The sequence below is a fragment of the Cavia porcellus genome, unplaced genomic scaffold (assembly GCF_034190915.1).
Source record: "Cavia porcellus strain 051 isolate PalLab524CR breed Dunkin Hartley unplaced genomic scaffold, mCavPor4.1 scaffold_2, whole genome shotgun sequence".
Taxonomy (NCBI): Eukaryota; Metazoa; Chordata; class Mammalia; order Rodentia; family Caviidae; genus Cavia; species Cavia porcellus.
Genome location: NW_026947485.1, coordinates 151,013,061 through 151,037,977, shown reverse-complemented (window position 1 = coordinate 151,037,977; position 24,917 = coordinate 151,013,061).

Below are 24,917 nucleotides of genomic sequence, written 5' to 3'. Positions count from 1 at the left end.
TTTTCTCACTCCTAATTGTGAATGTAATGTTACACATGCATACAATGCGCACCACCCCGCGATGTTTTTCAGAAACCTATCCTACATTGCCACTGCATGTTTCCTAACATCCACATACTGACCACCCTGTGGTGCTTTTCTCCATCCTACATTGTCACTCACTGCCTATCCGAATTCAGATCCTATGATTCACACCAGCCCGTGATATTTTTCTCACTGCTACTAGTTAGTGTAATGTTACACACCCATATAATGCGCACCACCCCACGATGTTTTTGAGAAACCCAATGTACATTGCCACTGCATATTTACTGACCTCCCCATGCTGACCACCCCGTGGTCATTTCTCTATCCTATGTTGCCCCTCCCTGCCTATTCTAATACGGATCCTATTATTCACACCACCACGTGATGTTTTTCTCACTCCTACTAGTGAATGTAATGTTACACACCCATACAATGTGCACCACTCTGCGATGTTATTCAGAAACCTATCCTACATTGCCTCTGCATGTTTCCTAACCTCCCCATGCTGACCACTCCATGGCGCTTTTCTCCATCCTACATTGACACTCACTGCCTATCCTTATTCAGAACCTCCGATTCACACCATCCCGTGTTTTTCTCACTCTTACTAGTGAATGTAATGTTACACTCCCACACAATGTGCACCACCCCGCGATGTTTTTCAGAAACCTATCCTATACTGCCACAGCATGTTTCCTGACCTCCCCATGCTGACCACCCTGTGGTGCTTTTCTCCATCCTACATTGCCACTCACTGCCTATCCAAATTCCGACCCTCCGAATCACACCACCCCGTGATGTTGGTCTCACTCCTACTAGTGAATGTAATGTAACACACCCATACAATGCACACCACCCCACTATGTTTTTCAGAAACCTATCCTAAATTGCCACGGCATGTTTCCTGACCTCCCCATGCTGACCACCTCGTGGTGCTTTTCTCCATCCTAAATTGCCACTCACTGCCTATCCTAATTAAGTCCCTCCGATTCACACCACCCGGTGATCTTTTTCTCACTCCTACTAGTGAATGTAATGTTACACACTAATGCAATGCGCATCACCGCGCGATCCTTTTCAGAAACCTATCCTACATTGCCGCTGCATGCTTCCTGACCTCCCCATGCTGACCACAACGAGGTGCTGTTCTCCATCCTACATTGCCACTCACTGCCCATCCTTATTCAGACCCTCCTATTCACACCAAACCATGATGTTTTTCTCCCTCCTACTAGTGAATGTAATGTTACACACCCATACAAAGTGCACCACCTCGCAATGTTTTTCAGAAACCTATCCTACATTGCAACTGCATGTTTCCTGACCTCGCCATGCTGACCACCCCGTGGTGCTTTTCTCCATCATACATTGCCACACACTGCCTATCCAAATTCCGACCCTCCGATTCACACCAGCCCGTGATGTTTTTCTCACTACTACAAGTGAATATAATGTTACACACCCATACAATGCGCACCACACAATGATGTTTTTCAGAAACCTATACTAGATGGCCACTGCATGTTTTCTGACCTCCCCATGCTGACCACTCCGTGGTGCTTTTCTCCATCCTACATTGTCCTTCCCTGCCTATCCTAATTCGGATCCTATTATGCACACCACCCCGTGATGTTTTTCTCACTCCTACTAGTGAATGTAATGTTACACACCCATACAATCTGCAGCATGATGCGATGTTTTTAAGAAACCTATCCTACATTGCCACTGCATGTTTCCTGACCTCCCCTGCTGACCACCCCGTGGTGCGTTTCTCCATCCTAGATTGCCACTCACTGCCTATCCTAATTCAGACCCTCTGATTCACACCACCCCGTGATGTTTTTCTCACTCCTACTAGTGAATGGAATGTTACACAACCATACAATGTGCATGACAATGCGATGTTTTTCAGAAACTTGTCCTACATTGCCACTGCATGTTTCCTGACCTACCCATGCTGACCACCCTGTGGTGCTTTTCCCCATCCTACATTGCCACTCACTGCCTATCCAAATTCCGACCCTCCTATTTACACCACCCCGTGATATTGTTCTCACTCCTACTAGTGAATGCAATGTTACACACCCATACAATGTGCACCACTCCGCGATGTTTTTCAGAAAGCCATCCTACATTGCCACTGCATGTTTCCTGACCTCGCCATGCTGACCACCCGTGGTGCTTTTCTCCATCCAACATTGCCACTAACTGCCTATCCTAATTCAGTCCCGCCGATTAACACCACACCTTGATGTTTTCCTCACTCCTACTAGTGAATGGCCTGTTAAAAACACTTACAATGTGCACCACACCGCGATGTTTTTCAGAAACCTATCCTACATTGATACTGCATGTTTCCAGACCTCCCCATGCTGACCACTGTGGTGCTTTTCTCCATCCTCCATTTCCAATCACTGCCTATCCTAATTCAGATCCTATGATTCACACTGCCCCGTAATGTTTTTGTCACTCCTACTAGTGAATGTAATGTTACAGACCCATACAATGCGCACCACCCCGCCATGTTTTTTAGAAACCTATCCTACATTGCCACTGCATGTTTCCTGACCTCTCCATGCTGACAACCCCATGGTGCTTTTCTCCATCCTACATTGCCACTCAATGCCTAACCTAATTCAGACCCTCCGATTCACACCACCCCGTGATGTTTTTCTCACACCTACTAGTGAATGTAATGTTACACACCCATACAATGCATACCACCCCGCCATGTTTTTCAGAAACCTATCCTACATTGCCACTGCATGTTTCCTGACCTCCCCATGCTGAGCACACAGTGGTGCTTTTCTCCATCCCACATTGCCATTCACTGCCTATCTTAATTCAGATCCTATGATTCACACCACCCCGTCATGATTTTCTGACTCATACTAGTGAATGTAATGTTACACACCCATACAATGCGCACCACCACACGATGTTTTTGAGAAAACTATCATACATTGCCACTGCATGTTTCCTGACTTACCCATGCTGACCACCCCATGGTGTTTTGCTCCATCCTACGTTGCCCCTCCCTGCCTATCCTAATTCGGATCCTATGATTCACACCACCCCGTGAGGTTTTTATCACTCCTACTAGTGAATGTAATGTTACACACCCATACAATGCGCACCACCCCACGATGTTTTTCAGAAACCTATCCTACATTGCCACTGCATGTTTCCTGACCTCCACTTGCTGACCACCCTGTGGTGTTTTTCTCCATCCTACATTGCCCCTCCCTGCCTATACTATTTCGGATCCTATGATTCACACACCCCCGTGAGGTTTTTATCAATCCTACTAGTAAATGAAGTGTTACACACCCATACAATGTGCACCACACCACGATGTTTTTCAGAAACATATCCTCCATTGCCACTGCATGTTTCCGGAACTCCCCATGCTGACCACTCCGTGGTGCTTTTCTCCATCCCGCATTGCCACACACTGCCTATACTAATTCAGATCCTATGATTCACACCAACCCGTGATGTTTTTCTCACTCCTACTAGAGAATGTAATGTTACACACCCATAAAATGCGCACAACCCGTCGAGGTTTTTCAGAATAATATCCTACATTGCCACTGTATGTTTCCTGACTTCCCCATGCTCAGCACCCCGTGGTGCTTTTCTCCATCCTACATTGCCACTCACTGCCTACACTAATTCAGACCCTCCGATTCACACCACGCCGTGATGTTTTTCTCACTCCTACTAGTGAATGTAATGTTACAAAACCATACAATGTGCACCACCCTGTGATGTTTTTCAGAAACCTATCCTACATTGTCACTACATGTTTCCTGACCTCCGCATGCTGACCACCCCGTGGCGTTTTTCTCCATCCTACATTGCCACTCACTGCCTATCCAAATTCAGACACTCCAATTCACACCACCCCGTGATGTTTTTCTTACTCCTACGAGTGAATGTAATGTTACACACCCATACAATGCGCACCACCCTGCGATGTTTTTCAGAAACCTATCCTTCATTGCAACATCATGTTTCCTGAATTCCCCCTACTGACCACCCTGTGATGCTTTTCTCCATCCTACATTGCCACTCACTACCTATCCTAATTCAGACCCTCAGATTCACACCAACCCGTGATGTTTTTCTCACTCCTACTAGTTAATATAATGTTACACACCCATACAATGCGCACCACCTCGCAATGTTTTACAGAAACCTATCCCACATTGCCACTGCATGTTTCCTGACCTCCCCTTGCTGACCACCCAGGTGTGCTTTTCTCCATCCTACGTTGCCACTCACTGCCTATCCTAATTCCGATCATATGATTCACACAATCTTGTGATGTTTTCCTCACTCCTACCAGTGAATGGCCTGTTAGAACACTGACAATGTGCACCACCCCGCGATGTTTTTAAGAAACCTATCGTACATTGCCTCTGCATGTTTCCTGACCTCCCCATGCTGACCACTCCATGGCGCTTTTCTCCATCCTACATTGACACTCACTGCCTATCCTTATTCAGAACCTCCGATTCACACCATCCCGTGTTTTTCTCACTCTTACTAGTGAATGTAATGTTACACTCCCACACAATGTGCACCACCCCGCGATGTTTTTCAGAAACCTATCCTATACTGCCACAGCATGTTTCCTGACCTCCCCATGCTGACCACCCTGTGGTGCTTTTCTCCATCCTACATTGCCACTCACTGCCTATCCAAATTCCGACCCTCCGAATCACACCACCCCGTGATGTTGGTCTCACTCCTACTAGTGAATGTAATGTAACACACCCATACAATGCACACCACCCCACTATGTTTTTCAGAAACCTATCCTAAATTGCCACGGCATGTTTCCTGACCTCCCCATGCTGACCACCTCGTGGTGCTTTTCTCCATCCTAAATTGCCACTCACTGCCTATCCTAATTAAGTCCCTCCGATTCACACCACCCGGTGATCTTTTTCTCACTCCTACTAGTGAATGTAATGTTACACACTAATACAATGCGCATCACCGCGCGATGCTTTTCAGAAACCTATCCTACATTGCCGCTGCATGCTTCCTGACCTCCCCATGCTGACCACAACGAGGTGCTGTTCTCCATCCTACATTGCCACTCACTGCCCATCCTTATTCAGACCCTCCTATTCACACCAAACCATGATGTTTTTCTCCCTCCTACTAGTGAATGTAATGTTACACACCCATACAAAGTGCACCACCTCGCAATGTTTTTCAGAAACCTATCCTACATTGCAACTGCATGTTTCCTGACCTCGCCATGCTGACCACCCCGTGGTGCTTTTCTCCATCATACATTGCCACACACTGCCTATCCAAATTCCGACCCTCCGATTCACACCAGCCCGTGATGTTTTTCTCACTACTACAAGTGAATATAATGTTACACACCCATACAATGCGCACCACACAATGATGTTTTTCAGAAACCTATCCTAGATGGCCACTGCATGTTTTCTGACCTCCCCATGCTGACCACTCCGTGGTGCTTTTCTCCATCCTACATTGTCCTTCCCTGCCTATCCTAATTCGGATCCTATTATGCACACCACCCCGTGATGTTTTTCTCACTCCTACTAGTGAATGTAATGTTACACACCCATACAATGTGCAGCATGATGCGATGTTTTTAAGAAACCTATCCTACATTGCCACTGCATGTTTCCTGACCTCCCCTGCTGACCACCCCGTGGTGCGTTTCTCCATCCTAGATTGCCACTCACTGCCTATCCTAATTCAGACCCTCTGATTCACACCACCCCGTGATGTTTTTCTCACTCCTACTAGTGAATGGAATGTTACACAACCATACAATGTGCATGACAATGCGATGTTTTTCAGAAACTTGTCCTACATTGCCACTGCATGTTTCCTGACCTACCCATGCTGACCACCCTGTGGTGCTTTTCCCCATCCTACATTGCCACTCACTGCCTATCCAAATTCCGACCCTCCTATTTACACCACCCCGTGATATTGTTCTCACTCCTACTAGTGAATGCAATGTTACACACCCATACAATGTGCACCACTCCGCGATGTTTTTCAGAAAGCCATCCTACATTGCCACTGCATGTTTCCTGACCTCGCCATGCTGACCACCCGTGGTGCTTTTCTCCATCCAACATTGCCACTAACTGCCTATCCTAATTCAGTCCCGCCGATTAACACCACACCTTGATGTTTTCCTCACTCCTACTAGTGAATGGCCTGTTAAAAACACTTACAATGTGCACCACACCGCGATGTTTTTCAGAAACCTATCCTACATTGATACTGCATGTTTCCAGACCTCCCCATGCTGACCACTGTGGTGCTTTTCTCCATCCTCCATTTCCAATCACTGCCTATCCTAATTCAGATCCTATGATTCACACTGCCCCGTAATGTTTTTGTCACTCCTACTAGTGAATGTAATGTTACAGACCCATACAATGCGCACCACCCCGCCATGTTTTTTAGAAACCTATCCTACATTGCCACTGCATGTTTCCTGACCTCTCCATGCTGACTACCCCATGGTGCTTTTCTCCATCCTACATTGCCACTCAATGCCTATCCTAATTCAGACCCTATGATTCACACCACCCCGTGATGTTTTTCTCACACCTACTAGTGAATGTAATGTTACACACCCATACAATGCATACCACCCCGCCATGTTTTTCAGAAACCTATCCTACATTGCCACTGCATGTTTCCTGACCTCCCCATGCTGACCACCCCGTGGTGCTTTTCTCCATCCTACATTGCCACTGACTGCCTAACCTAATTCAGACCCTCCGATTCACACCTCCCCGTGATGGTTTTTTACTCCTACAAGTGAACGTAATGTTACACACTCATACAATGCGCACCACTCTGCGATGTTTTTCAGAAAACTATCCTACATTGCCACTGCATGTTTCCTGACCTCCCCATGCTGAGCACACAGTGGTGCTTTTCTCCATCCCACATTGCCATTCACTGCCTATCTTAATTCAGATCCTATGATTCACACCACCCCGTCATGATTTTCTGACTCATACTAGTGAATGTAATGTTACACACCCATACAATGCGCACCACCACACGATGTTTTTGAGAAAACTATCATACATTGCCACTGCATGTTTCCTGACTTACCCATGCTGACCACCCCATAGTGTTTTGCTCCATCCTACGTTGCCCCTCCCTGCCTATCCTAATTCGGATCCTATGATTCACACCACCCCGTGAGGTTTTTATCACTCCTACTAGTGAATGTAATGTTACACACCCATACAATGCGCACCACCCCACGATGTTTTTCAGAAACCTATCCTACATTGCCACTGCATGTTTCCTGACCTCCACTTGCTGACCACCCTGTGGTGTTTTTCTCCATCCTACATTGCCCCTCCCTGCCTATACTATTTCGGATCCTATGATTCACACACCCCCGTGAGGTTTTTATCAATCCTACTAGTAAATGAAGTGTTACACACCCATACAATGTGCACCACACCACGATGTTTTTCAGAAACATATCCTACATTGCCACTGCATGTTTCCGGAACTCCCCATGCTGACCACTCCGTGGTGCTTTTCTCCATCCCGCATTGCCACACACTGCCTATACTAATTCAGATCCTATGATTCACACCAACCCGTGATGTTTTTCTCACTCCTACTAGAGAATGTAATGTTACACACCCATACAATGCGCACAACCCGTCGAGGTTTTTCAGAATAATATCCTACATTGCCACTGTATGTTTCCTGACCTCCCCATGCTCAGCACCCCGTGGTGCTTTTCTCCATCCTACATTGCCACTCACTGCCTACACTAACTCAGACCCTCCGATTCACACCACCCCGTGATGTTTTTCTCACTCCTACTAGTGAATGTAATGTTACAAAACCATACAATGCGCACCACCCTGCGATGTTTTTCAGAAACCTATCCTACATTGTCACTACATGTTTCCTGACCTCCGCATGCTGACCACCCCGTGGCGTTTTTCTCCATCCTACATTGCCACTCACTGCCTATCCAAATTCAGACACTCCAATTCACACCACCCCGTGATGTTTTTCTTACTCCTACGAGTGAATGTAATGTTACACACCCATACAATGCGCACCACCCTGCGATGTTTTTCAGAAACCTATCCTTCATTGCAACATCATGTTTCCTGAATTCCCCCTACTGACCACCCTGTGATGCTTTTCTCCATCCTACATTGCCACTCACTACCTATCCTAATTCAGACCCTCAGATTCACACCAACCCGTGATGTTTTTCTCACTCCTACTAGTTAATATAATGTTACACACCCATACAATGCGCACCACCTCGCAATGTTTTACAGAAACCTATCCCACATTGCCACTGCATGTTTCCTGACCTCCCCTTGCTGACCACCCAGGTGTGCTTTTCTCCATCCTACGTTGCCACTCACTGCCTATCCAAATTCCGATCCTATGATTCACACAATCTTGTGATGTTTTCCTCACTCCTACCAGTGAATGGCCTGTTAGAACACTGACAATGTGCACCACCCCGCGATGTTTTTAAGAAACCTATCCTACATTGCCACTGCATGTTTCCTGACCTCGCCATGCTGACGACCCCATCGTGCTTTTCTCCATCCTACCTTGCCACTCACTTCCTATCCTAATTCAGACCCTCCGATTCACACCATCCCGTGATGTTTTTTTACTCCTACTAGTGAATGTAATGTTACACACCCATACAATGTGCACCACCCCAGTATGTTATTCAGAAATATATCCTACATTGCCACTGCATGTTTCCTGACCTCCCCATGCTGACCACCCAGTGGTGCTTTTCTCCAACCTCCTTTGCCACTCACTGCCTATAATATTTTCAGATCCTATGATTCACACCATCCCTTTATGTTTTTCTCACTCCTACTAGAGAATGTAATGTTACACTCCCATACAATGCGCACCACCCGGCGAAGTTTTTCAGAAAAATATCCTACATTGCCAGTGCGTGTTTCCAGACCTCCCCATGCTGAGCACCCCGTGGTGCTTTTCTCCATCGTACATGGCCACTCACTGCCTACCCTAATTCAGACCCTCCGATTCACACCACCCCGTGATGTTTTTCTCACTCCTACTATTGAATGTAAAGTTACACACCCATAGAATGCACACCACCCCACTACGTTTTTCAGAAACCTATCCTACATTGCCACTGCATTTTTAGTGAGTTCCCCATACTGACCACCCCGTGGTGCTTTTCTCCATCCGGCATTGCCACTCACTGCCTATCCTCATTCAGACCCTCCGATACCCACCACCCCTTGATGTTATTCTCACTCCTACTAGTGAATGTAATGTTACACACCGATAGAATGCGCACCACCCCGGATTTTTTTCAGAATGTTATCCTACATTGCCACTGCATGTTTCCTGACGTCCCCTTGCTGACCACCCAGTGGTGCTTTTCTCCATCCTACATTGACCCTCCCTGACTATCCTAATTCAGATCCTATGATTCACACCACTCCGTGATGTTTTTCTCACTGCTACTAGTGAATGTAATGTTACACACCCATACAATACGCACCACCCGGGGATATTTTTCAGAATCCTATCCTACGTTGCCCCTGCATGTTTTCTGACCTTCCCCTGCTGACCACCCCGTGGTTCTTTTCTCCATCCTACATTGCCACTCCCTGCCTATCCTAACTCAGACCCGCCGATTCACACCACCCCTTGATGTTTTTCTCACTCCCACTAGTGAATGGCCTCTTAGAAACCTTTACAATGCGCACCACCCCGCGATGTTTTTCAGAAACTTATCCTACATTGCCACTGCATGTTTCTTGACCTCCCGATGCAGACCACCCCGCGGTGGTTTTCTCCATCCTGCATTGCCACTCACTGCCTATTATAATTCAGATCCTATGATTCACACTACCCGGTGATGTTTTTCTCACTCCTAATTGTGAATGTAATGTTACACATGCATACAATGTGCACCACCCCGCGATGTTTTTCAGAAACCAATCCTACATTGCCACAGCATGTTTCCTGACATCCCCATACTGACCACCCTGTGGGGCTTTTCTCCATCCTACATTGCCACTCACTGGCTATCCTAATTCAGACCCTCGGATTCACACCACCCCGTGATGTTTTTCTCACTCCTACTAGTGAATGTAATGTTACACCCATACAATGCGCACCACCCCGCGATGTTTTTGAGAAACTCAGTGTACATTTCCACTGCATATTTACTGACCTCCCCATGCTGACCACCCCGTGGTGCTTTTCTCCATCCTATATTGCCCCTCCCTGCCTATTCTAATACGGATCCTATTATTCACACGACCACGTGATGTTTTTCTCAAGCCTATCCTACATTGCCACTGCATGTTTCCTGACCTCCCGAAGCAGACCACCCAGTGGTGCTTTTCTCAGTCCTACATTGCCACTCCCTGCCTATCCTAATTCAAACCCACGGATTCACACCACCGCTTGATGTTTTTCTCACTCCCATTAGTGAATCGCCTCTTAGAAACCCTTACAATGCGCACCCCCCCGCGATGTTTTTTAGAAACCTATCCTACATTGCCACTGCATGTTTCCTGTACTCAGCATGCTGACAACCCCGTGGAGATTTTCTCCATTCTACATTGCCACTCACTCCCTATCCAAATTCAGACCCTCCGATTCACACCACCCCGTGAAGTTTTTCTCACTCCTACTAGTGAATGTAATGTTACACACGCACACAATGCACACCACCCCGCGATATTTTTCCAAAACCTATCCTACATTGTTACTGCATGTTTCCTGACCTCCCCGTGCTGACCACCCCGTGGTGCTTTTCTCCATCCTACATTGCCACTCCCTGCCTACACTAATTCAGACCGTCTGATTCACACCACCCCGTGATGTTTTTCTCACTCCTACTAGTGAAGGTAATGTTACAAAACCATACAATGCGCACCACCCCGCGATGTTTTTCAGAAACCTATCCTACATTGCCACTGCATGTTTCCTGACCTGCGCATGCTGACAACCCCGTGGCTTTTTTCTCCATCCTACATTGCCACTCACTGCCTATCCAAATTCAGACACTCCAATTCACACCACCCCGTGATGTTTTTCTTACTCCTACGAGTGAATGTAATGTTACACACCCATACAATGGGCACGAACCCGTGATGTTTTTCAGAAACCTATCATATATTGCAACTGCATGTTTTCTGACCTTCCCATACTGACCACCCTGTGGTGCTTTTCTCCATCCTACATTGCCACTCACTGACTATCCTAATTCCGATCCTATTATTCACACCACCTTGGGATGTTTTTCTCACTCCTACTAGTGAATGTAATGTTACACACCCATACAATGCGCACCACCCCACAACGTTTTTCAGAAACCTAACGTACATTGCCACTGCATGTTTCCTGACCTCCCCATGCTGACCACCCCGTGGTGCTTTTCTCCATCCTACATTGACGCTCCCTGCCTATCCTAATTCGGATCCTATGACTCACACCACTCCGTGATGTTTTTTCACTCCTACTAGTGAATGTAATGTTACACACCCATACAATTTGCACCACCCCACGATGTTTTTGAGAAACCTATCCTACATTGCCACTGCATGTTTCCTGACCTCCCCATGCTGACCACACCGTGCTTCTTTACTCCATCCTACATTGCCACTCCCTGCCTATCCTAATTCAGACCCGCCGATTCACACCACCCCTTGATGTTTTTCTCACTCCCACTAGTGAATGGCCTCTTAGAAACCCTTCCAATGCGCACCACACCGCGATGTTTTTCAGAAACTTATCCTATATTGCCACTGATATTTCCTGACCTCCAGATGCAGACCACCCCGTTTTACTTTTCTCCATTCTGCATTGCCACTCACTGCCTATTGTAATTCAGATCCTATGATTCACACCACCCCGTGATTTTTTTCTCACTCCTACCTGTGAATGTAATGTTACACAACCATAAAATGCACACCACCCCGCGATGTTTTGCAGAAACCTATCCTACATTGCCACTGCATGTTTCCTGACCTCCCCGTACTGACCACCCTGTGGTGCTTTTCTCCATCCTACAATGCCACTCACTGCCTATCCTAATTCAGACCCTCCGATTCACACCGCCCCGTGATGTTTTTCTCACTCCTACTAGTGAATGTAATGTTACACACCCATACAATGTGCACCACCCCACGATGTTTTTCAGAAACCTATCCTACATTGCCACTGCATGTTTCCTGACCTCCCCATAATGACCACCCAATGGTGCTTTTCTCATTTTACATTGACACTGACTGCCTATCCTAATTCAGATCCTATGATTCACACCACCCCGTCATATTTTTCTCACTCCTACTAGTGAGTGTAATGTTACACACCCATACAATGCGCACCACCCCACGATGTTTTTGAGAAACCCAGTGTACATTGCCACTGCATATTTACTGACCTCGCCATGCTGACCACCCCGTGGTGCTTTTCTCCATCCTATATTGCCCCTCCCTGCCTATTCTAATACGGATCCTATTATTCACACCACCACGTGATGTTTTTCTCAAACCTATCCTACATTGCCACTGCATGTTTCCTAACATCCACATACTGACCACCCTGTGGTGCTTTTCTCCATCCTACATTGTCACTCACTGCCTATCCGAATTCAGATCCTATGATTCACACCAGCCCGTGATATTTTTCTCACTGCTACTAGTTAGTGTAATGTTACACACCCATATAATGCGCACCACCCCACGATGTTTTTGAGAAACCCAATGTACATTGCCACTGCATATTTACTGACCTCCCCATGCTGACCACCCCGTGGTCATTTCTCTATCCTATATTGCCCCTCCCTGCCTATTCTAATACGGATCCTATTATTCACACCACCACGTGATGTTTTTCTCACTCCTACTAGTGAATGTAATGTTACACACCCATACAATGTGCACCACTCTGCGATGTTTTTCAGAAACCTATCCTACATTGCCACTGCATGTTTCCTGACCTCCCCATACTGACCACACTGTGGTGCTTTTCTCCATCGGGCATTGCCACTCACTGCCTATCGTCATTCAGACCCTCCGATACACAACACCCCTTGATGTTATTCTCACTCCTACTAGTGAATGTAATGTTACACACCCATTCAATGCGCACCACCCCGGATTTTTTTCACAATCCTATCCTACATTGCCAGTGCATGTTTGCTGACCTCCCCATGCTGACAACCCCGTGGTGCTTTTCTCCATCCTACATTGCCACTCCCTTCCTATCGTAATTCAGACCCGCCGATTAACACCACCCCTTGATGTTTTTCTCACTCCCACTAGTGAAAGGCCTCTTAGAAACCCTTACAATTCGCACCACCCCGCAATGTTTTTGGGAAACCTATCCTACATGGCCACTGCATGTTTCCTGACCTCCCGAAGCAGACAACCCCGTGGTGCTTTTCTCCATCCTGCATTGCCACTCACTGCCTATTATAATTCAGATCCCATGATTCACACCACCCCATGATGTTTTTCTCACTCCTACAGGTGTATGTAATGTTACACAACCATACAATGCGCACCACACTGCGATGTTTTTCACAAACCTATCGCTCATTGCCACTGCATGTTTCCTGACCTCCCCATACTGACCACCCTGTGGTGCTTTTCTCCATCCTACATTGCCACTCACTGCCTATCCTAATTCAGACCCTCCGATTCACACCACCCCGTGATGTTTTTCTCACTCCTACTAGTGTATGTAATGTTACACCCATACAATGCGCACCACCCCGCGATGTTTTTCAGAAACCTATTCTACATTGCCACTGCATGTTTCCTGACCTCCCCATGCTGACCACCCCGTGTTTCTTTACTCCATCCTACATTGCCACTCCCTGCCTATCCTAATTCAGACCCGCCGATTCACACCACCCCTTGATGTTTTTCTCACTCCCACTAGTGAATGGCCTCTTAGAAACACTTACAATGTGCACCACACCGCGATGTTTTTCAGAAACTTATCCTACATTGCCACTGCATGTTTTCTGACCTCCGCATGCTGACCACCTCGTGGATGTTTTCTCCATCCTACATTGCCCTCACTCCCTATCCAAATTCAGACCCTCCGATTCTCACCACCCGGTGATGTTTGTCTCACTCCTACTAGTGAATGTAATGTTTCACACCCATACAATACGCACCACCACGCGATGTTTTTCAGAAACCTATCCTACATTGCCACTTCATGTTTCCATACCTCCCCATGCTGACCACCCCGTGGTGCTTTTCTCCAACCTACATTGCCACTCACTGCCTATCCTAATTCAGACCCTCCGATTCCCACCACCCCATGATGTTTTTCTCACTCCTACTAGTGAATGTAATGTTACACACCCATAGAATGCGCACCACCACGCGATATTTTTTCAGAAACCTATCCTACATTGCCACTGCATGTTTCCTGACCTCCACAGGCGGACCACGCCGTGGTGCTTTTCTCCATGCTAGATTTCCTCTCTGCCTATCGGAATTCAGATCCTATGATTCACTCCACCCCGTGATGTTTTTCTCACTCCTACTAGTGAATGTAATGATACAAACCCATACATGCGCACAACCCAGTGATGTTTTTCAGAAACCTATCGTACATTGCTGCTGCATTTTTCCTGACCTCCACATGCTGACCACCCCGTGGTGCTTTTCTCCATTCTACATGCCACTCACTGCCTATCCTTATTCTTATCCTATGATTCACACCATCCCGTGATGTTTTTCTCACTCCTATTAGTGAATGTAATATTACACACATACAATGCACACCCACCCGCGATTTTTTCAGTAACCTATCCTACATTGCCACTGCATGTTTCCTGATCTCCCCATGCTGACCACCCCATGGTGTTTTCTCCAGCCTACATTGCCACTCACTCTCTATCCTAATCCAGACCCTCTGATTCACTCCACTCCGTGATGTTTTTCTCACTCCTACTACTGAATGTAATGTTACAAACCTATACAAGAGCACCACCACGCGATGTTTTTCAGAAACCTATCCTACATTGCCACTGCATGTTTCCTGATCTCCCCATGCTGACCACCCCATGGTGTTTTCTCCAGCCTGCATTGCCACTCACTGCCTATCCTAATTCAGACCCTCAGATTCACATCACCCCGTGATGCTTTTCTCACTCCTACTAGTGAATGTAATGTTACACACTAATACAATGCGCACGACCCAGCGATGTTTTTCAGAAAACTATCCTACATTGTCGCTGCATTTTTCCTGACCTCCACATGCTGAGCACCCCGTGGTGCTTTGCTCCATTCTACTTTGCCACTCACTGCCTATCCTTATTCTTATCCTATGATTCACACCTCCCAGTGATATTTTTCTCACTCCTACTAGTGACTGTAATGTTACACACCCATGCGATGCGCACCACCGCACAATGTTTTTCAGAAACCTATCTTATATTGCAACTGCATGTTTCCTGACATCCCCATGCTGACCACCCCGTGGGGCTTTTCTCCATCCTACATTGCCACTCACTGCCTATCCTAATTAAGACCGTCCGATTCACACCACCCCATGATGTTTTTCTCAATCGTACTAGTGAATGTAATGTTACACACCCATACAATGCACACCACCCCGCGATGATTTTCATAAACTTATCATACATTGCCACTGCATTTTCCTGACCTCCACATGCGGACCAAACCATGGTGCTTTTCTCCATTCTAGATTACCACCAACTGCCTATCCTAATTCAGACCCTCTGATTCACACCACCCCGTGATGTTTTTCTCACTCCTACTAGTGAATTTAACGTTACACACCCATACAATGTGCACCACCTCGCGATGTTTTTCAGAAACCTATCCTACATTGCCACTGCATGTTTCCTAACATCCCCATGCTGACCACCCCGTGGTGATTTTCTCCATCCTACATTGCCACTCACTGCCTATCCTTATTCAGACCCTCGATTCACACCACCCCGTGATGTTTCTTCTCACTCCTACTAGTGAATGTAATGTTACACACCCACACAAATCGGACCACCCCGCGATGTTTTTCAGAAACCTATCTTATATTGCCACTGAATGTTTCCTAACCTCCCCATGCTGACAAACTGTGGTGCTTTTCTCCAACCTAGATTGCCACCAACTGCCTATCCTAATTCAGACCCTCCGATTCACACCACCCCGTGATATTTTTCTCACTCCTACTAGTGAATTTATCGTTACACACCCATACAATGCGCACCACCACGCGATGTTTTTCAGAAACCCATCCTACATTGCCACAGCATGTTTCATGACCTCCCCATGCTGACCAACCCTTGGTGCTTTTCTCCATTCTACATTGCCACTCACTGCCTATCCAAATTCCGACCCTCCGATTCACACCACCCCGTAATGTTTTTCTCACTTCTACTAGTGAATGTAATGTAACACACACCCATACCATGCGCACCACCCCGTGATGTTTTTCTCACTCCTACTAGTGAATGTAATGTAACACAAACCCATACAATGCGCACCACCCCGTGATGTTTGTCTCACTCCTACTAGTGAATGTAACGTAACACACACCCATACAATGCCCACCACCCCGTGATGTTTTTCAGAAACCTATCCTACATTGCCACTGGATGTTTCCTGACCTCCCCATACTGACCACACCATGGTGCATTTCTCCATCTTGAATTGCCACTCACTGCCTATCCTAATTATGACCCTCCGATTCACACCACCCGGTGATGTTTTTCTCACTCCTACTTGTGAATGTAATGTTACACTGCCATGCAATGCGCAGCACCCCACGATGTTTTTCAGCAACCTATCCTACGTTGCCACTGCATGTTTCCTTACCTCCCCATGCTGACCACCCCTTGTTGCTTTTCTACTTCCTACATTGCCACTCAGTGCCTATCCTAATTCAGACCCTCCGATTCACACCACCCCATGATGTTTTTCTCACTCCTACTAGTGAATGTAATGTTACACACCTATACAAGAGAACCACCCCACAATGTTTTTCAGAAACCTATCCTACATTGCCACTGCATGTTTCCAGACCTCCCCATGCTGACCATCCCGTGGACCTTTTCTCCATCCAACATTGCCAGTTCCTGCCTATCCTAATTCAGACCCTCTGATTCACACCACCCGGTGATGTTCTTCTCACTCCTACTAGTGAATGTAATGTTACACACCCATACAATGCGCACCACCCCGCGATGTTTTTCAGAAATCTATCCTACATTGCCACTGCATGTTTCCTGACCTCCCCATGCTGACCACGCCGTGGTGCTTTTCTCCATCCGAGATTGCCTCTCACTGCCTATCCGAATTCAGATCCTACGATTCACTCCACCCCGTGATGTTTTTCTCACTCCTAGTAGGGAATGTAACGTTACAAACCCATACAAGAGCACCACCTCGCGATGTTTTTCAGAAAGCTATTCTACATTGCCACTGCATGATTCCTGATCTCCCCATGTTGAGAACCCCGCGGTGCTTTTCTCCATCCTAGATTGCCACGAACTGCCTTTCCTAAATCAGACCCTCTGATTCACACCACCCCGTGATGTTTTTCTCACTCCTACTTGTGAATGTAATGTTACACACCCATACAATGCGCACCACAACGCGATATTTTTCTGCATCCTATCCTAAGTTGCCCCTGCATGTTTCCTGACCTCCCCATACTGACCACCCCGTGGTGCTTTTCTCCATCCGGCATTGCCACTCACTGCCTATCCTCATTCAGACCCTCCAATACACACCACCCCTTAAAGTTATTCTCACTCCTACTAGTGAATGTAATGTTACACACCCATACAATGCACACCACCACGGATTTTTTTCACAATCCTAATAGTGAATGTAATGTAACACACACCCATACAATGCGCACCACACCGTGATGTTTTTCTCACTCCTACTAGTGAATGTAATGTAACACACACCCATACAATGCGCACCACCCCGTGATGTTGTTCTCACTCCTAATAGTGAATGTAATGTAACACACACCCATACAATGCGCACCACCCCGTGATGTTTTTCTCACTCCTACTAGTGAATGTAATGTAACACACACCCATACAATGCCCACCACCCCTTGATGTTTTTCTCACTCCAACTAGTGAATGGCCTCTTAGAAACCGTTACAATTCGAACCACCCAGCGATGTTTTTCAGAAACCTATCCTACATTGCCACTGCATGTTCCCTGACCTCCCCATGCTGACCACCCCGTGGTGCTTTTCTCCATCCTGCATTGCGACTCACTGCCTATGATAATTCAGATCCCATGATTCACACCACCCCATGATGTTTTTCTCACTCCTACCTGTGAATGTAATGTTACACACCCATACTATGCGCACCACCCGGCGATGTTTTCAGAAACCTATCCTTCATTGCCACTGCATGTTTCCTGACCTCCCCTTGCTGACCACCCAGTGGTGTTTTTCTCCATCCTACATTTCCCCTCCCTGCCTATCCTAATTCGGATCCTATGATTCACACCCCCACATGAGGTTTTTATCACTCCTACTAGTGAATGAAGTGTTACACACCCATACAATGTGCACCACCTCAGTATGTTTTTCAGAAATATATCCTACATTGCCACTGCATGTTTCCTGACCTCCCCATGCTGACCACCCAGTGGTGCTTTTCTCCAACCTCCATTGCCACTCACTGCCTATACTAATTCAGACCCTCCGATACACACCACCCCTTGATGTTATTCTCACTCCTACTAGTGAATGTAATGCTACACACCCATACAATGTGCACCACCCCGGATTTTTTTCAGAATCCTATCCCACATTGCCACTGCATGTTTCCTGACCTCCCCATGGTGACCACACCGTGGTGCTTTTCTCCATCCTACATGGCTGCTCACTGCCTATCCTAATTCAGACCCGCCGATTCACACCACCCCATGATGTTTTTCTCACTCCTAATTGTTAATGTAATGTTACACATGCATTGATGCGCACCACCTCGCGATGTTTTTCAGAAACCTATCCTACATTGCCACTGCGTGTTTCCTGACCTCCCCATACTGACAACCCTGTCGTGCTTCTCTCCATCCTACATTGCCACTCACTGCCTATCCTAATTCAGACCCTCCGATTCACACCGCCCCGTGATGTTTTTCTCACTCCTACTAGCTAATGTAATGTTACACACCCATACAATGTGCACCACCCCACGATGTTTTTCAGAAACCTATCCTACATTGCCACTGCATATTTCCTGACCTCCCCATACTGACCACCCCGTGGTGCTTTTCTCCATCCGGCATTGCCACTCACTGCCTATCCTCATTCAGACCCTCCGATACACACCACCCCTTAAAGTTATTCTCACTCCTACTAGTGAATGTAATGTTACACACCCATACAATGCACACCACCACGGATTTTTTTCAGAATCCTATCCTTCATTGCCACTGCATGTTTGCTGACCTCCCCATGCTGACCACCCCATGGTGCTTTTCTGCATCCTACATTGCCACTCCCTGCCTATCCTAATTCAGACCCGCCGATTCACACCACCCCTTGATGTTTTTCTCACTCCCACTAGTGAATGGCCTCTTAGAAAACCTTACAATTCGCACCACCCCGCGATGTTTTTCAGAAACCTATCAACATTGCCACTGTATGTTTCCTGACCTCCCGAAGCAGACCACCCCGTGGTGCTTTTCTCCATCCTGCATTGCCACTCACTGCCTATAATAATTCAGATCCTATGATTCACACCACCCTGTGATGTTTTTCTCACTCCTACCTGTGCATGTAATGTTACACAACCATACAAGGCGCACCACCCCGCGATGTTTTTCAGAAACCTATCGCTCATTGCCACTGCATGTTTCCTGACCTCCCCATACTGACCATCCTGTGGTGCTTTTCTCCATCCTACATTGCCACTCACTGCCTATCCTAATTCAAACCCTCCGATTCATACCACCCCGTGATGTTTTTCTCACTCTTACTAGTGAATGTAATGTTACACCCAAACAATGCGCACCACCCCGCAATATTTTTGAGAAACCTATCCTACCTTGGCACGGCATGTTTCCTGACCTTAGCTTGCTGACCACCCAGTGGTGCTTTTCTCAATTTACATTGACACTGACTGCCTATCCTAATTCAGATCCTATGATTCACACCACCCTGTCATATTTTTCTCACTCCTACTAGTGAGTGTAATGTTACACACCCATACAATGCGCACCACCCCACGATGTTTTTGAGAAACCAAATGTACATTGCCACTGCATATCTACTGACCTCCCCATGCTGACCACCCCGTGCTGCTTTTCTCAATCCTATATTGCCCCTCCCTGCCTATTCTAATATGGATCCTATTATTCACACCACCACGTGATGTTTTTCTCAAACCTATCCTACATTGCCTCTGCATGTTTCCTGACCTCCCGAAGCAGACCAACCAGTGGTGCATTTCTCCGTCCTACATTGCCACTCCCTGCCTATCCTAATTCGGATTCTATGATTCACACCACTCCGTGATGTTTTTCTCACTCCTCCTAGTGAATGTAATGTTACACACCCATACAATGTGCACCACCTGGCGATGTTTTTCAGAAACCTATCCTACATTGCCACTGCATGTTTCCTGACGTCCCCTTGCTGACCACCCAGTGGTGCTTTTCTCCATCCTATATTGACCCTCCCTGACTCGCCTAATTCGGATCCTATGACTCACACCACTCCGTGATGTTTTTCTCACTCCTACTAGTGAATGTAATGTTACACACCCATACAATGTGCACCACCCCGCGATGTTTTTCAGAAACCTATCCTACATTGCAACTGCATGTTTCCTGACCTCCCCATACTGACCACCCCGTAGTGCTTTTCTCCATCCGACATTGCCTCTCACTGCCTATCCTCATTCAGACCCTACAATACACCCCTTGATGTTATTCTCTCTCCTACTAGTAAATGTAATGTTACACACCCATACAATGCGCACCACCCCGGGATATTTTTCAGAATCCTATGCTACATTGCCACTGCATGTTTCCTGACCTATCCATGCTGACCATCCCTTGGTTCTTTACTCCATCCTACATTGTCAGTCCCTGCCTATAATAATTCAGACCCGCCGATTCACACCACCCCTTGATGTTTTTCTCACTCCCACTAGTGAATGGCCTCTTAGAAACCCTTACAATGCGCACCACACCGCGATGTTTTTCAGAAACATCCTACATTTCCACTGCATGTTTCCTGACCTCCAGATGCAGACCACCCCGTTTTGCTTTCTCCATACTGCATTGCCACTCACTGCCTATTATAATTCAGATCCTATGATTCACACCACCCCGTGATATTTTTCTCACAGCTACTAGTGAGTGTAATGTTACACACCCATACAATGCGCACCACCCCACGAGGTTTTTGAGAAACCCAATGTACATTGCCACTGCATATTTACTGACCTCCCCATGCTGACCACCCCGTGGTCTTTTCTCCATCCTATATTGCCCCTCCCTGCCTATTCTAATACGGATCCTATTATTCACACCACCACGTGATGTTTTTCTCACTCCTACTAGTGTATGTAATGTTACACACCCGTACAATGTTCATCACCTGCGAAGTTTTTCAGAAACCTATCCTACATTGCCACTGCATGTTTCCTGACCTAGACATGCTGACCACCCCGTGGTGCTTTTCTCGATCCTGCATTGCCACTCACTCCCTATCCTAATTCAGACCCTCCGAAACACACCACACCGTGATGCTTTTCTCACTCCTACAAGTGAATGTTTTGTTACAAACCCATTCGATGCGCACCACCCTGCGATGTTTTTCAGAAACCTATCCTACATTGCCACTGAATGTTTCCTGAACTCCCCATACTGACCACCCCATGGTGCTTTTATCCATCCTACATTGCCACTCACTGCCTATCCTAATTCAGACCCTATGATTCACACCTCCCCGTGATGTTTTTCTCACAACTACGAGTGAATGTAATGTTACACACCCATACAATGCCCACCAACTCGTGATGCTTTTCAGAAACCTATCCTAGATTGCCACTGCATGTTTCCTGACCTCCACATGCTGACCACCCCGTGGTGCTTTTTTCCATCCTACATGGTCACTGAATGCCTATCCAAATTTTGACCCTCTGATTCACACCACCCCTTGATGTTTTTCTCACTCCTACTAGTGAATGTAATGTTACACACCCATACAATGTGCTCCACCACGCAATGTTTTTCTGAAACATATCCTACATTGCCACTGCATGTTTCCTGACCTCCCCATGCTGACACCCCGTGGTGCTTTTCTCCATCCTACATTGCCACTCACTGCTTGTCCTAATTCAGACGCGCCGTTTCACTCCACCCATTGATGATTTTCTCACTCCTACTGGTGAATGGCCTCTTAGGAACCCTTACAATGTGCACCACCCCGCGATGTTTTTTCAGAAACCTATCCTACATTGCCACTGCATGTTTCCTGACCTCCCCATGCAGACCACCACCCCGTGGTGCTTTTCTCCATCCTACATTGCCACTCACTGCCTATCCTAATTCAGACCCTCCGATTCACACCACCCCGAGATGTTTTTCTCACTCCTACTAGTGAGTGTAATGTTACACACCCATACAATGCGCACCACCCCACGAGGTTTTTGAGAAACCCAATGTACATTGCCACTGCATATTTACTGATCTCCCCATGCTGACCACCCCGTGGTCTTTTCTCCATCCTATATTGCCCCTCCCTGCCTATGCTAATATGGATCCTATTATTCACACCACCACGTGATGTTTGTCTCACTCCTACTAGTGAATGTAATGTTACACACCCATACAATGTTCACCACCTGCGAAGTTTTTCAGAAACCTATCCTACATTGCCACTGTATGTTTCCTGACCTAGCCATGCTGACCACCCCGTGGTGCTTTTCTCGATCCTGCATTGCCACTCACTGCCTATCCTAATTCAGACCCTCCGAAACACACCACACCCTGGTGTTTTTCTCACTCCTACTAGTGAATGTTTTGTTACACACCCATTCGATGCGCACCACCCTGCGATGTTTTTCAGAAACCTATCCTATATTGCCACTGCATGTTTCCTGACCTCCCCAATACTGACCACCCCGTGGTGCTTTTCTTCAACCGGCATTGCCACTCACTGCCTATCGTAATTCAGACCCTCCGATACAAACCACCCCTTGATGTTATTCTCCCTACTACTAGTGAAGGTAATGTTACACACTCATACAATGCGCACCACCCTGGATTTTTTTCAGAATCCTATCCTACATTGCCAGTGCATGTTTGCTGAACTCCCCATGCTGACCACCCCGTGGTGCTTTTCTCCATCCTACATTGCCACTCCCTGCCTATCATAATTCAGACCCGCCGATTCACACCAGCCCTTGATGTTTTTTTCACTCCCACTAGTGAAAGGCTTCTTAGAAAAACTTACAATTCGCACCACCCCGCGATGTTTTTGAGAAACCTATCCTACATTGCCAGTGCATGTTTCCCGACCTCCCGAAGCAGACCACCCTGTAGTGCTTTTCTCCATCTGCATTGCCACTCACTGCCTATTATAATTCAGACCCTCCGATTCAGACCACCCTGTCATGTTTTTCTCACTCCTACTAGTGAATGTAATGTTACACACCCATACAATGCGCACCACCCCGCGATGTTTTTCAGAAACCTATCTTACATTGCCACTGCATGTTTCCTGACCTCCCCATACTGACCACCCCGTGATGCTTTTCTCCATCTTACATTGCCACTCACTGCCTATCCTAATTCAGACCCGCCGATTCATACCACCCCGGGATGTTTTTCTCACTCCTACTAGTGAATGGCCTGTTAGAAACCCATACAATGCACACAACCACGCGATGTTTCTCAGAAACCTATCCTACATTGCCACTGCATGTTTTTTGTCCTCCTAACGCTGACCACCCCGTGGTGCTTTTCTCCATCCTAGATTGCCACTCACTGTCTATCGTAATTCAGATCCTATGATTCACACCACCCCTTGATGTTTTTCTCACTCCTACTAGTGAACATAATGTTACAAACCTATACAAGCGCACCATCCCGCGATGTTTTTCAGAAACGTTTACTACATTGCCACTGCATGTTTCCTGACCCCACCATGCTGACCACCTCTTGGGTCTTTTCCCATCCTATATTGCCACTCACTGCTTATCCTTATTCAGACCCTCTGATTCACACCACCCCGTGATGTTTTTCTCGATCCTACTAGTGAATGTAATGTTACACACCCATACAATGCGCACCACCCCGCGAAGTATCTCAGAAACCTATCCTACTTTGCCACTGCATGCTTCCTGACCTCCCCATGCTGGCCACCCTGTGGTGCTTTTTTCCATCCTGCATTGCCACTCACTGCCTATCCTAATTCAGATGATATGATTCACAACAACCCATGATGTTTTTCTCACTCCTACTAGTGAATGTAATATTACACACCCATACAATGTGCACCAACCCGCGATGTTTTTCAGAAACTTATCCTACTTTGCCACTCCATGTTTCCTGACCTCCACGTGCTGAACACCCTGTGGTGCTTTTCTCCATCCTAGATAGCCATTCACTGCCTATCCTAATTCAGATACTATCATTCACACCACCCCGTGATGTTTTTCTCACTCCTACTAGTGAATGTAATGTTACCAACCCATACAAGTGCAACACTCCGCGATGTTTTTCAGAAACCTATCGTACATTGCCACTGCATGTTTCCTGACCTCCCCATTCTGAGCACCCCGTGGTGCTTTTCTCCATCCTAGATTGCCATTCACT